The 11174-nt window shown below is 42.8% G+C and overlaps 1 pseudogene; it reads right to left on the minus strand.

The window, feature by feature from the left end:
• Nucleotides 1–5256: 5256 nt before the first annotated feature.
• On the minus strand, nt 5257–9379 carry LOC119809385 (annotated as a pseudogene).
• Between the last annotated feature and the right edge of the window lie 1795 nt (nt 9380–11174).

Below are 11174 nucleotides of genomic sequence, written 5' to 3' on the forward strand. Positions count from 1 at the left end.
TAGTCCAATTAAAAATGGGGTACAGATCTAAACAAAATAATTCTCAACAGAAGAATTTCAGATGGCCAAAAAACATTTAAGGAAATGTTCAACATCCTTAACCATCAGGGAAATGCAAATCAAAATGACTCTGAGATACCATCTTATACCTGTCCGAAAGGCTAAAATCAAAAACAACCAATGATAGCTTATGCTGGAGAGGATGCAGAGTAATGGGAACACTCCCTAACTGCTGGTGGGAATGCAAGCTTGTACAACCACTCTGGAAATCAGTACAGCGGTTTCTCAGAAAATTAAAATCAACCTACCCCAAGACTGAGCAATATCACTCTTAAGCATATACCCAAAGGATGCTCAATTATACTACAAGGACATTTGTTCAACTATGTTCATAACAGCATTATATGTAATGAACATGTAGCGCCTGCGATATGGGACAGTACGTGAGCTGGGAACTAAGCTGGAGACTTAAAAACACACGCACACACAGACAGAGACACGGGGACATAGGTCAACCTTGATACAAGAGTGCCAAGAATCCCCACTTTATTGTGCTCAGGGGCAGCTTCTATAGGGCTCTGGCCACGCCCCAGCTCTCAGGATCTTCAGCTGCAGACTCATCAGAACCCACTCCCCTGCCATCAGGTCTCGTGCTCAGAGCAGCTGCAGGCTTATCAGGGCAAAGGCAAACAAATTGTTTACAAGAAATTCAGGGTCTGGTGGTCTGCAGTCCCCAACATGAACAGAACCTGGAGGCAATCCAGATACCCCTCAACCAAAAAAAGGATAAAGAAAATGTGGTACATTTACACAATGTACTACTCAGCAGTGTAAAAAAAATGACATTTTGAAATTTTCATGCAAATGGATGGAACTAAAAAAAAACAACAACAACCAAAAAAAAAAAAAAAAACCATCCTAAGTAAGGTAATCCAGACCCAGAAAGATGAACATGGTATGTACTCACTCATAAGTGAATACTAGCTGCAAAGCAAAGGATAGTCTATAACCCATGACCCCAGAGAAGCTAAGTAACAATGAGAACCCTAGGAGAAACATATATAGATCCCCCTGGGAAGGGGAAATAGACAAGAACTCCTGAGACAATTGGGAGCATGGGGGTGGGGGGAGAAAGGAGGACAGAAGGGGAGGAGGAAGAGAGAAAGTGAATGGGGAGGAGAACTTGAGGTTCTGGGTTCTATAAGAAAGCAGGTTGATCAAGCCACAAGGAGCAAACCAGTAAGTACTACTCCTTCCTGGCCTCTGCCTCTGTTCCTGCCTTGAGTTCCTCCCGTGACTTCTCTAGAGGGTGGACTACAATCTGTGTAGTGAAACAAACCTTTCCCCTACAGGATGGTTTGGGTCAGTCTTTTATCACAGCAATAGAGCTCCAACTGAGACTGGATCTTAAACTTGGAGAGGTGAGTCAGTGGTTAAGAGCACTTGATGTTCATGTAAAAGACCTGGATGTGATTTCCAGCATCCATATGATGGCTCACAACTGCCTGTAACTCCAGTTCCAGTAGATTTAGTAAATCCACTGGATTTACCAAATCTGTAAGTCATGCAAATAAATAAATCTTAAAAAATAGATAGGAGGAATTCTATGGACTTGTGAGCCAGAGACATTGTCTCTCCCACACATCTCTGTCAATTCTATTATCTTAGGCTGGCTATGTCCACAAGCTAGATCCATGGTAACCAGCCCAGGCCCTGCCTCTCTGAAGAGGTCATTCATTTTTGGAGATACATCTGTGGGCCAGAGTAGGTGTTGCCTCCAGAGAACTATGACTTTAACATGATCCCACGGTGCATGTTTAAGACAGATGTGTCCATATAAGGACCAGTTTACAAAAAATGAATAAGGCACCATGAGCCGAGCTTTTAGCCTCAGCTGTCAGGGAAGACACAGAAAAACAGTCTTCCCAATTCTCCAGGAAACAAAAGAAAGGCCGGAAATCCAAATTCCTCCCAAAATCACACCTGCTGATTATGTTTCAAACATAACCATTAAAATTTCAATTAAGCAGTTAGGAAACGATTATTGCATACCATCAGACCAGCAGTTCTTAGCCAATTTCCAGTTTGAATTAGAAGAGCAAAACCAAGAAAACTTCTTCCAGAAAAGAGCCGAGGAGGTGACGTCATCTAACACTCACATTCTTATGCTCATGTCGTATAATTTGGATAGCACCTAGAGCCTTGCAACACTTATGTATGTTGAGAATGTGGGAGCAAACATGGTAGAACTTCAGAATGTCATCCAGGGTCTACTCCCGCCTCTTCCTACCACAAAACTGGTTTGTTCTGGGTCATAGCACACATAGCTAAAAATACATGTCTCCAGCAGCTTGGTGTCTGGCGAATACAAAATGTCGTCACTTCCGGGAAAGCGTTCTTTTCTTGCCTCCTTCCTCCCTGATTCCTGTCATGGAGATGAAATGGCTGGAATACCACCAACTAATCCAGATGAGTGAGAGAATAATGAAGAATGGAAGAGGCTGTCAAGGACTGTGGTATAGATATGGTAATTGGATATGCTCCCTTCTGTTTTTAAGTTTGAGTGATGTACACCTTTTATATAAAGCATCAACACTTCCGACCGCCTCGGTTTTGTAGTCCGTTAGGCAGCACGCTTTGTGGCCGGGTTTTAGGTAAGCCTGTGAGCGTTGGAAGGGTTGTGATACGGATGAGGAAGCCGCACAGTGCTAGATTCATCGAGGTTCTACGATGCACCTCTCAGACCTGAACAAGAACCTCCATCTCACGAGAGCCAGAGGCACAGAAAGGCAGAAATACAATGCATCCTGGGCCACTGCTTCCTTATCTCTACACCAAGATTCTCAACCAAGCTCGTCTTTAAACTAGAAAAGTGTGTGTGGTGGCTCCTAGCCATACTGCTGGCTCAGAAATTACAGTAAGGAGAAAAAAGCACATTCCGTAGCTCTGCCCACACGGCTTCACACTTTTGCTCTTCCATTCACAAGCGGTGTGGCTTTGGAACATTGTTCATGTCTTAAAAGGGAGATAATACAGCCTTTAGGCAGGTAGGACGTAGTTGGAAGGAACTAAAGATCCTCTTAATTTAAGGAGCTACCTGAGGGTTGTCAAGAGACTTGACCCTAGAGGGATTCCCAGGTTTCCAGGGAGACGCCCCCAGTTAGTTCCTTGGGCAGCTGAGGAGAGGGAGCCTGAAAAGGCCAGTTCCTATAGCCATACTGATGAATTTCTTGCATATCACCATAGAACCTCCACCTGACGATAGATGAAGAAGATGACAGAGCCCCACATTGGAGCACCGGACTGAGCTACCAAGGTCCTGATGAGGAGCAGAAGGAGGGAGAACATGAGAAAGAAAGTCAGGACCGTGAGGGAACCTCCAGCTGGTGACAGATGGGGAAGGTGACTGAGCCCCACATTGGAGCACTGGACTGAGCTCCCAAGGTCCTGATGAGGAGCAGAAGGAGCGAGAACATGAGGGAGAAAGTCAGGAACGTGAGGGGTGCGTTCACTCATGGAGACGGTGGGACAGAACTAAAGGGAGATCACCAACTCCAGTTGGAATGGGACTGATGGATCATGCGACCAAACCCGTCTCTCTGAATGTGGCCAACAGCGGGGGCTGACTGAGAAGCAAAGGACATTGGCGCTGGGCTCTGATTCTTCTGCATGGACGGGCTCTGGGGGAGCCTTCTCAGCTTGGTCATCACCTTCCTGGACCTGGGGGGAGTTGGGAGGACCTTGGACTTAGCATAGAGTGGGGAACCCTGATGGCTCCTTGGCCTTGAGAGGGAGGGAGGGGAGGTATGGGTGGAGGGAAGGGGAGGGAAGGGGGAGAAGGAGGGGCGGGAAGGGGGAGGAGGAGCGGAGGGAGAGGGAGGAGGAGGGAAGGAGATGGAAATTTTTAAATATATAAAAAAAATAAACCATGAGAATGGAAAAAAAAAAAGATCCTAGAGTCACAGGGTGAGCCGTGTGTGTTAGCTAAATCACAATGCTGAACAGAAACAACCTAAGTGCGAGAGGATTTATTCTGGTCCATGCTTCAGAGGGTTCACCCATCCTCTTCAGGAGGGGATGGCAAAGCAGGGCAGGTAAGAGCATGGTGGTGAGGAAGTGGGGATGGGGAAATGCCAGCACTATTTGGCATTCATTTTCCTTTTTTATTGTGTCAGGGTTCTGAGTCCTGGGTGGTGGGAATCTATTTTCAGAGTGAGTCCCCCCCTCACCTCACTTCATCCTCTGGAGCTAGCCTTACAGACATGCGCACCAATATCATGAGTGATTCTAATTCAGTCAAGTTGAGCAAGGTTTGGCCCTCACACCTTGTCTGCCTCTCAGAGACTGAACGCACAGAAAAAGCCAAAACCAGAGAGAGTCAAAAGCCTAGAACTCGGATGTCACTTACCTGAAAAACTGTGAAAAATTCTGAAAAAAAAATACATAAATTCAATACAACTGAGTTTGGGGAAACTAGGCCAGAGGATAGACGTCAGGGTCTCATCCTAGAACAATTAAGCAACGTGTTTCCCTTGCTGGGCAATCACTAAGAGACAGACAGACACAGGTTGTCTGCAGTACTGAGAATGCTAGTGAGTAATGTGTCCCATTGGGCTTCCGGCGTTAGAGTAATGACCAGAGAGTATGAACAAATCTAGTCCACATATACTTAAGAACATAAACACACAAGAGCAATTTATTCAACTGGAGCAAATAAGACTGTAAGATCATTGTCTTCCGGCTCGGCTTTCACTTGACCCGAGGCTGTCCTGGCTCTTCACACTCCTCTGTCTCCTCATCTCACCTCGAGCATGGAGTAGGGGTGAGGGAAACAGCAGAACACAAAGGCTGAGTGTGGGCCACTTCCCAGTTCATTTCCTAATATCCTATGTGAATGTTGATAGTTGAAATGAAAAAAAAAAAGAACAGACACTAAGAGAAGTGAGGGCCATTGCTAAACTTTAATCTTTTTTTTGCATTTTGACTTCTGATTTTATTATTCAAATTCTTTTTCTACTGAAAGTAGTCTTCAGTGGCTGGGATACCTGCCCCCCCAAGACCAGAATCATAGGAGCTGGGTTTTTATTGGAAAGACTGGTTTGGGTAGGAGACTGGGTGGGGTAACTGGGATGAGTGCAGAAGACCCCACTCTGCTGGTGGTCTTGGGTGGGGAAGACCAGCTGCACTTCACAGATCCTGGGGTGCGGTGGGAAGGGGGTGGGGCAGGAATGACAAACTGGGGATATGGGACCCACCTCAGTCCCCAGCTTCTTTCTCTTCTAATGACTCTCCACTGGTAGCATTCTCTGCAGTATTGGAGGCCTTCTTTTTCTTCTTTTTCTGGACTTTTCGACTCACGGAACTCTGGAGAAGAGCCTTTGTTTAGCTCTGCATCCTGGACTTCCATCTCAGACTTGTAGAGGTCAGGCTCAAAGAGATCACTGGTTATCTGCATGGGGCATTCGGGCATGAGTAGCACTGTAAATTTAAACTGGGCAACAAATTTATCCTTCTTCTCAGAGAGAGCACTAAATGACTGTAGTAATTCATGCTTGGAGCATTCTGCCGCCCCCATTCGAGCCTTCTTCTCATCTTCAGATGCTCTTAAAGTAAATGGCATGGCATCAAAATGCCTATCCACCTCACTGAAAAAGGCAAAAGCAGTTTTCATTTTCAGTCCATATTGTTTAGATGAGTCTCGTTTGTAAATGGTGGATCTCTGTCCTGCATCTTTGGCCTTGCCTTCTGAGCAGACGAGGACACCTTCAGTATAAACTCCATGTATCTCAAATTCGCAGTCCTTCTTCTGCTGGTCTGTAGGATTCTGGATGATGTTTTTTCTCCATCGATCACGTGCTGCTTCTATTGGTATGACAACATACCTGCTACTAGCGTGCAATTAAATAAGTGAGCAACTTTGTTCCAGGCTTCTGTCACTTGTGTGCCCTGGTGTCCAGGTTTGACCAATTGTAAGGCAGCTTCGGCACAAAGATGAGCAGCCTTAATGGCACCTGCTTTCTGCCCTGTTACCTGGGTCCCCTGAGCTACACCAATTACAAAACTGTGAGCCTCATTAGCAATGAAACCATGCACATGAACCCCAAGGACAATTTTTACCAAGTCACCTTCCGTGAGTGTATAGTCCTGGTCACTCTTCCAAGGGGAGAAGTGACATACACAGTTATTTACCGAAATGCTGGTGGGAATAACAATACCTTTCTTTGTTTCCTTCCCTTTCTTGAAGCTTCTCCCTGTCTCATTCATGACCTTGGCATCACCTTTCTCACCCAGGCTCAGTACTGACACACCTGAGCTGGAAGCTTCCACCAAAGATCGAAGAACCCAGTTGGAATAAAAGGTGTATTTCAGGCCTGGAGATACAGCTCGGAGGCAAAGCTTGGCTAGTATGTGTGAGGCCCTGGCTTCAACCCCAGTGCTACAAGCGTTACATTCTGAAGTACAGTCAGGATGATCATCAAGCTAGCATTTCCTCCTAAGAGAAATATATATTATATATTTACTTATATATTGTGTGGTGTATATGTGCATATACATATATATGTGTTTATATATACCTGTATATTTCTCATATATATGTATATATATATATATATTTTTAGAGAGAGAGAACAAAGTACCATCACAATCCTGAATAAATAAATTAGAGCTTTCAAAATATTTGAGCTTGATAAATGCCCCAATCCAAGATGATTTCTATAACCAATCAGAATAAGACAATAAGACAGCTTTGGTTGAGAACATCATGAAGAGAATTTGGAATGTAAATAACAAGTATTTGTATATGATTCTCACTCTATTTGTACTATAGAGGGAGCAAAATGTACATCTAATTTATTTAATATTATTAAGATGCTTTTATTCCCTACCACAGAACAGAAATTATCATAAATACTGGAGATATCATAACCTGTCTAGCTTTTTATCATAGATACATAGATAGATAGATAGATAGATAGATAGATAGATAGATAGATAGATAGATACACACATACATGGATGGATGGATAGATGTAGAGAGGAGACAACAATATGCAGGACTTTAAGTACCATAAGCATAAATGGGGCAGATTATATATGTGGGCCTTACACATAGATCCAAAGAGAACACTGTTGCTGAGACTACATACACAGTGAGCACACAGCAATGATAAAGGCCACAACATCAACCAGCATCCATAGAAACTGCTGCAACCTGGAGCCTGAGACACCAGGAAACCCATAGCCCCTGGAGTTGGACTCAGGTTCCAGCTCATTTTAAATCTTCAGTAGAAATGTTTTTTAATATTCTAAATATGAAATTTGTAAATTAAAGGAGAAAAATTATTTTCATTCTGCTAAAATGGTAACTTTTAAATGGTAGGAAGTTCATTGCAGTATTGAAATGTAGCAATTGCAGTCAATTTTAACTGTTAATTTGTACAACCTAGTGTCGCCTGAGAAGGGAATCTCACTAAGGAACTCTCACGATCAGAGTGGCCCTTGGGCATGCTTGTGGGGCATTGTCTTGATTCCTCACTGCTATAGTAGGATTAGCCCATTGTAGGTGGCACCATTCTCTAGGCAGATAGGTACTCTTGGGCTGCATAAAGAAGGATAAGATAGCTCAGCATGAGCCTGTAAGCCAGCTAGCTCTCAGCCTTCCTCAATAGTTCTGCTTCAAGCTCCGGCTTGAATCTCTCCCTGACTTTTCTCAATGATCGACTGTGACCTGGAAATGAAAGATGAAATAAAACCTTTCCTCCCCTGAGCTGCTACTGGGAAGATTGTTTAATCGTAGTAACAAAAAGAAACTAGAATAGTGACTATGTGATGTAACCTATAACGGTAGCGATGCCCTTAAGCCTTGTGGATAGGAAGGTCCGAAACCCCCGGGATATTGTCTGACTGAAGCTTTCTGGGTTTCTTCGTCTTTGCTGCGAGCTTGTCTCTGTGCATCTTCCTTATTGTCTTTCTGCCGGGCTCTTTCTTTCCTGCAATGTCTTTCTGTCAACTCCATACTTGCAACACACACACATGCATACTATTACATGTGTTTCTGCAATCATATTCAGTCCCGCTTCAACTTTCTGTGATATATGGTTGAAAATATTTTGCATTTCTTGAACAGTAATGCTTCTTCAATTTTGTGTTTCTTGAAGCATATTTTTTTAAAAATGAAGGAAATTAAAATTGCCCAAATTTCTCTATAATTAAAAGTAAGGAATTGGATCTGTTGTCTATTAGGCATCTAGTTGTTTTAGTTGTGCCTGTGTCCATGTGTGTTAAGAAATACTGCTATAACAGCAGATCACGGGACATTTTTCCTATGTTATATTAACTTTATTATTATTATTATTTTATTAAGAGTTAGTTCTAACATTTTGGTCAATTTTTCCAGAAAGGGAAAAATTAATCTTCCCTTTAGCGTTTGAAGCCACCTAGGAGTTGATAAGTTTTCAGAAATACTTAGGAATGGTGTTATGCATGTCCACTGTGCTCTCTTTAAATATATAACAAATAACCATAAAAGGTACTAGGAGGGTTTAGATGGGTTGTTTGTGAAAGTCTTTCACTCACAGGTGTTAGAGATAACTATCATGACGTCACAGTGATACACTGCCTCTGATGACTGCTAGTCAGCCTCTGGTGGTGTCTTTCCAGGAACAGCATCTACATGACAATCTGACTGCATCACCCTCAATAAGGTGCCTTTTATAGATTGAGGAGAGAAGCTGCCAGAATTCAAAGTTATCAAAGCCATCAAAGGCAAGAGACATGTTCTCAGTGCAACTCATATCTAGAATCAAGACAAGAGTGCAGGAGCCGGCTCTGGTGGTGCACACCTTCTATCCCAGCACTCTGGAGTCAGAGGCAAGTTGATTTTTGTGAGTTCCGGGTCAGCCTGGTCTACATAGGGAGTTCCAGGGCAGCCAGACTATATAGTGAGACCCTGTCTCAAAGAAAAGGAGCTGAGATTGTGTCCCTGCAACATACATAAAGAAAACGGATATCACCTATCACCAGAAGCCTTATTGGGTTGCAAGCATGCTATTCCAAGTCAGGAGTCCAGTTCTAGGGTTCTAATCCCACGGAGCACAACTTCTCTAAAACAGTTTCAAAGTTAAAACTTCTTTTTTATTATTTGCTCTTTAAAAATCATTTTGACAGTAATGTATTTATTGTATGTGTCACGGGTGCATGGCACAAACACATGTGAGGTAAGAGGACAACTTGCCATCTCGGCTGCCCAAAGAAAAGACCTCTTACCTGCATGGCCTGGGACCAAACAGTGTCTCCTGTCTCCACTCAGCTTCTCCAGCACATTCTTCCACGTGACTGAGTATGGCATGCCGCTTCGCTTCATCTCCTGCTGTTCCATGATGCTAGAAGTAAGCAGATTCTCCCCTCTCCTTGTCCTTTTTCACCTCTTGCCCATTTCCTTAACCAACTTTCCGGTCCTAGTTTGAATATTACTTCTTTCAGGAAGTTTGCATCCACATCCAAAATCCTTTTCCTGAGTGCTTCCATAGCACCCATTACCTACCTTTTCACCCACATTTCTATGATGTGGGACTTGTCTATTGTGTTGCTGTTGTCTCCCACTAGATACAAAGTACTGCAAGTGTGTGTGTGTGTGTGTGTGTGTGTGTGAGTGTGTGTGTGTGTGTGAGTGTGTGTGTGTGTGTGTATTCTTAGGTGCAATTTTTCATACCAAGCATGAAGTTAAGAATGTACCCTTGCAACATGCATAAATACATATGCGATATGTTTAGAATGCACATAATGTATAATATTACATAATATATAATTATAGGTGATGTTCTACATTTTGAACAGTGATTCCAAGATGCTTATGACTGTGCTCACAAGAACACTTTTAGAATAAATAAATTTCAGACAATGTTATCAAGGGAATTAGAAAACAGATAGGTATACTAGTTAAGGAAGATAAGATAGGAAATTCTGGCCCAAACGTTAGTGTACATGAGATAAATATATATGAAAACTAGTGAGGCATCACAGATAGATGTCTGCAAGACAGAAGAAACCTATTTTGAAGGACTGGCACCAGACTTCCAGTAGCTACTAAGAGATTTGCATTTGCCCTCAACTTCTTGTCTATAGAAAGATAGTCCAATTCAGGGGCAAATTTTAATCCTCTAAGAACTTCTTGGATAAAAATTTAACGTAGAGACCCAATTTCTGGAATTGGTGTCTACTGTAAGTGTTTGAGCCTCAAAAACATGTTGCTGGGTTTGAGGATCAGACCAGAGTAGTATCAGAACAGAGTCAATGATAAAGAACATAAAACAACCCAGACTTCCTTCAGAGTTAGGAAAGAGTCCCAAACACAGAGCAGTTCAGGGCCCACAGATGGAGAATAAAAAGTTCTGTTGATGACCTTAGGAGGGATCTAAGAACAAGTCCAAAGGAAGTCCTTATCCCATCAGACAAGTCAATCATTAAGAAGTCCAGGCTGATTGGACTATTCTGGAAGTTTCCAGATGTTAATTTGCATGGTTTACCATATGGACAATTTACAAGAGGCAGTCAAGGCAAGAACAGATTCCCAAGTCGGATGAGTGCTTTTACAGTTCTGTAGGAGATGTCCTACTTTCTCTAAGACAAAGTCTAGAGCTTGAATAGTGGTCCCTCGCTTCACAATATTATCTAAGATACGTTGCATATCTGATTTAGACTGCAGCCCATACTCTTGGGGTACCCACTGTAGCCTAAGGATCCCAGCAGGGTAAAGCTTGTTTATAGTTCTTCACTAGATGACATTATGGTGGTATCAATCATTTCTGCCAGACAGACAGATCATTGGCTCCATCAGAAACTCTCCTGGATAGGCTGGAATGGACCCTCCTGGATAAGCTGGAATTGAATCACTTTATAAAATCATTATATCATTCCCAAGGCCAGCTAGAACAGTTCTCTGCTTTCAATCTGGACAGACCATGCAACCAAATCCATAATGAAAGCCATAACAGAATTAGGAAATTCATCATGGTGACCTCATAGGAAATTCGTCACAGTGACCTCATAGAGATTTGTGTCCAGAAACCATTGACCTCAGTCCTGGCATCCATTCAGACATCATTTAATTTTTCTTTATACTGACCTATTTTTATTTCAACAGAAAATTGGAGGAAGGGCCCAGCAACATTTTG

This window comes from Arvicola amphibius, chromosome 3, assembly GCF_903992535.2.
Source record: "Arvicola amphibius chromosome 3, mArvAmp1.2, whole genome shotgun sequence".
In the NCBI taxonomy this organism is placed as follows: Eukaryota; Metazoa; Chordata; class Mammalia; order Rodentia; family Cricetidae; genus Arvicola; species Arvicola amphibius.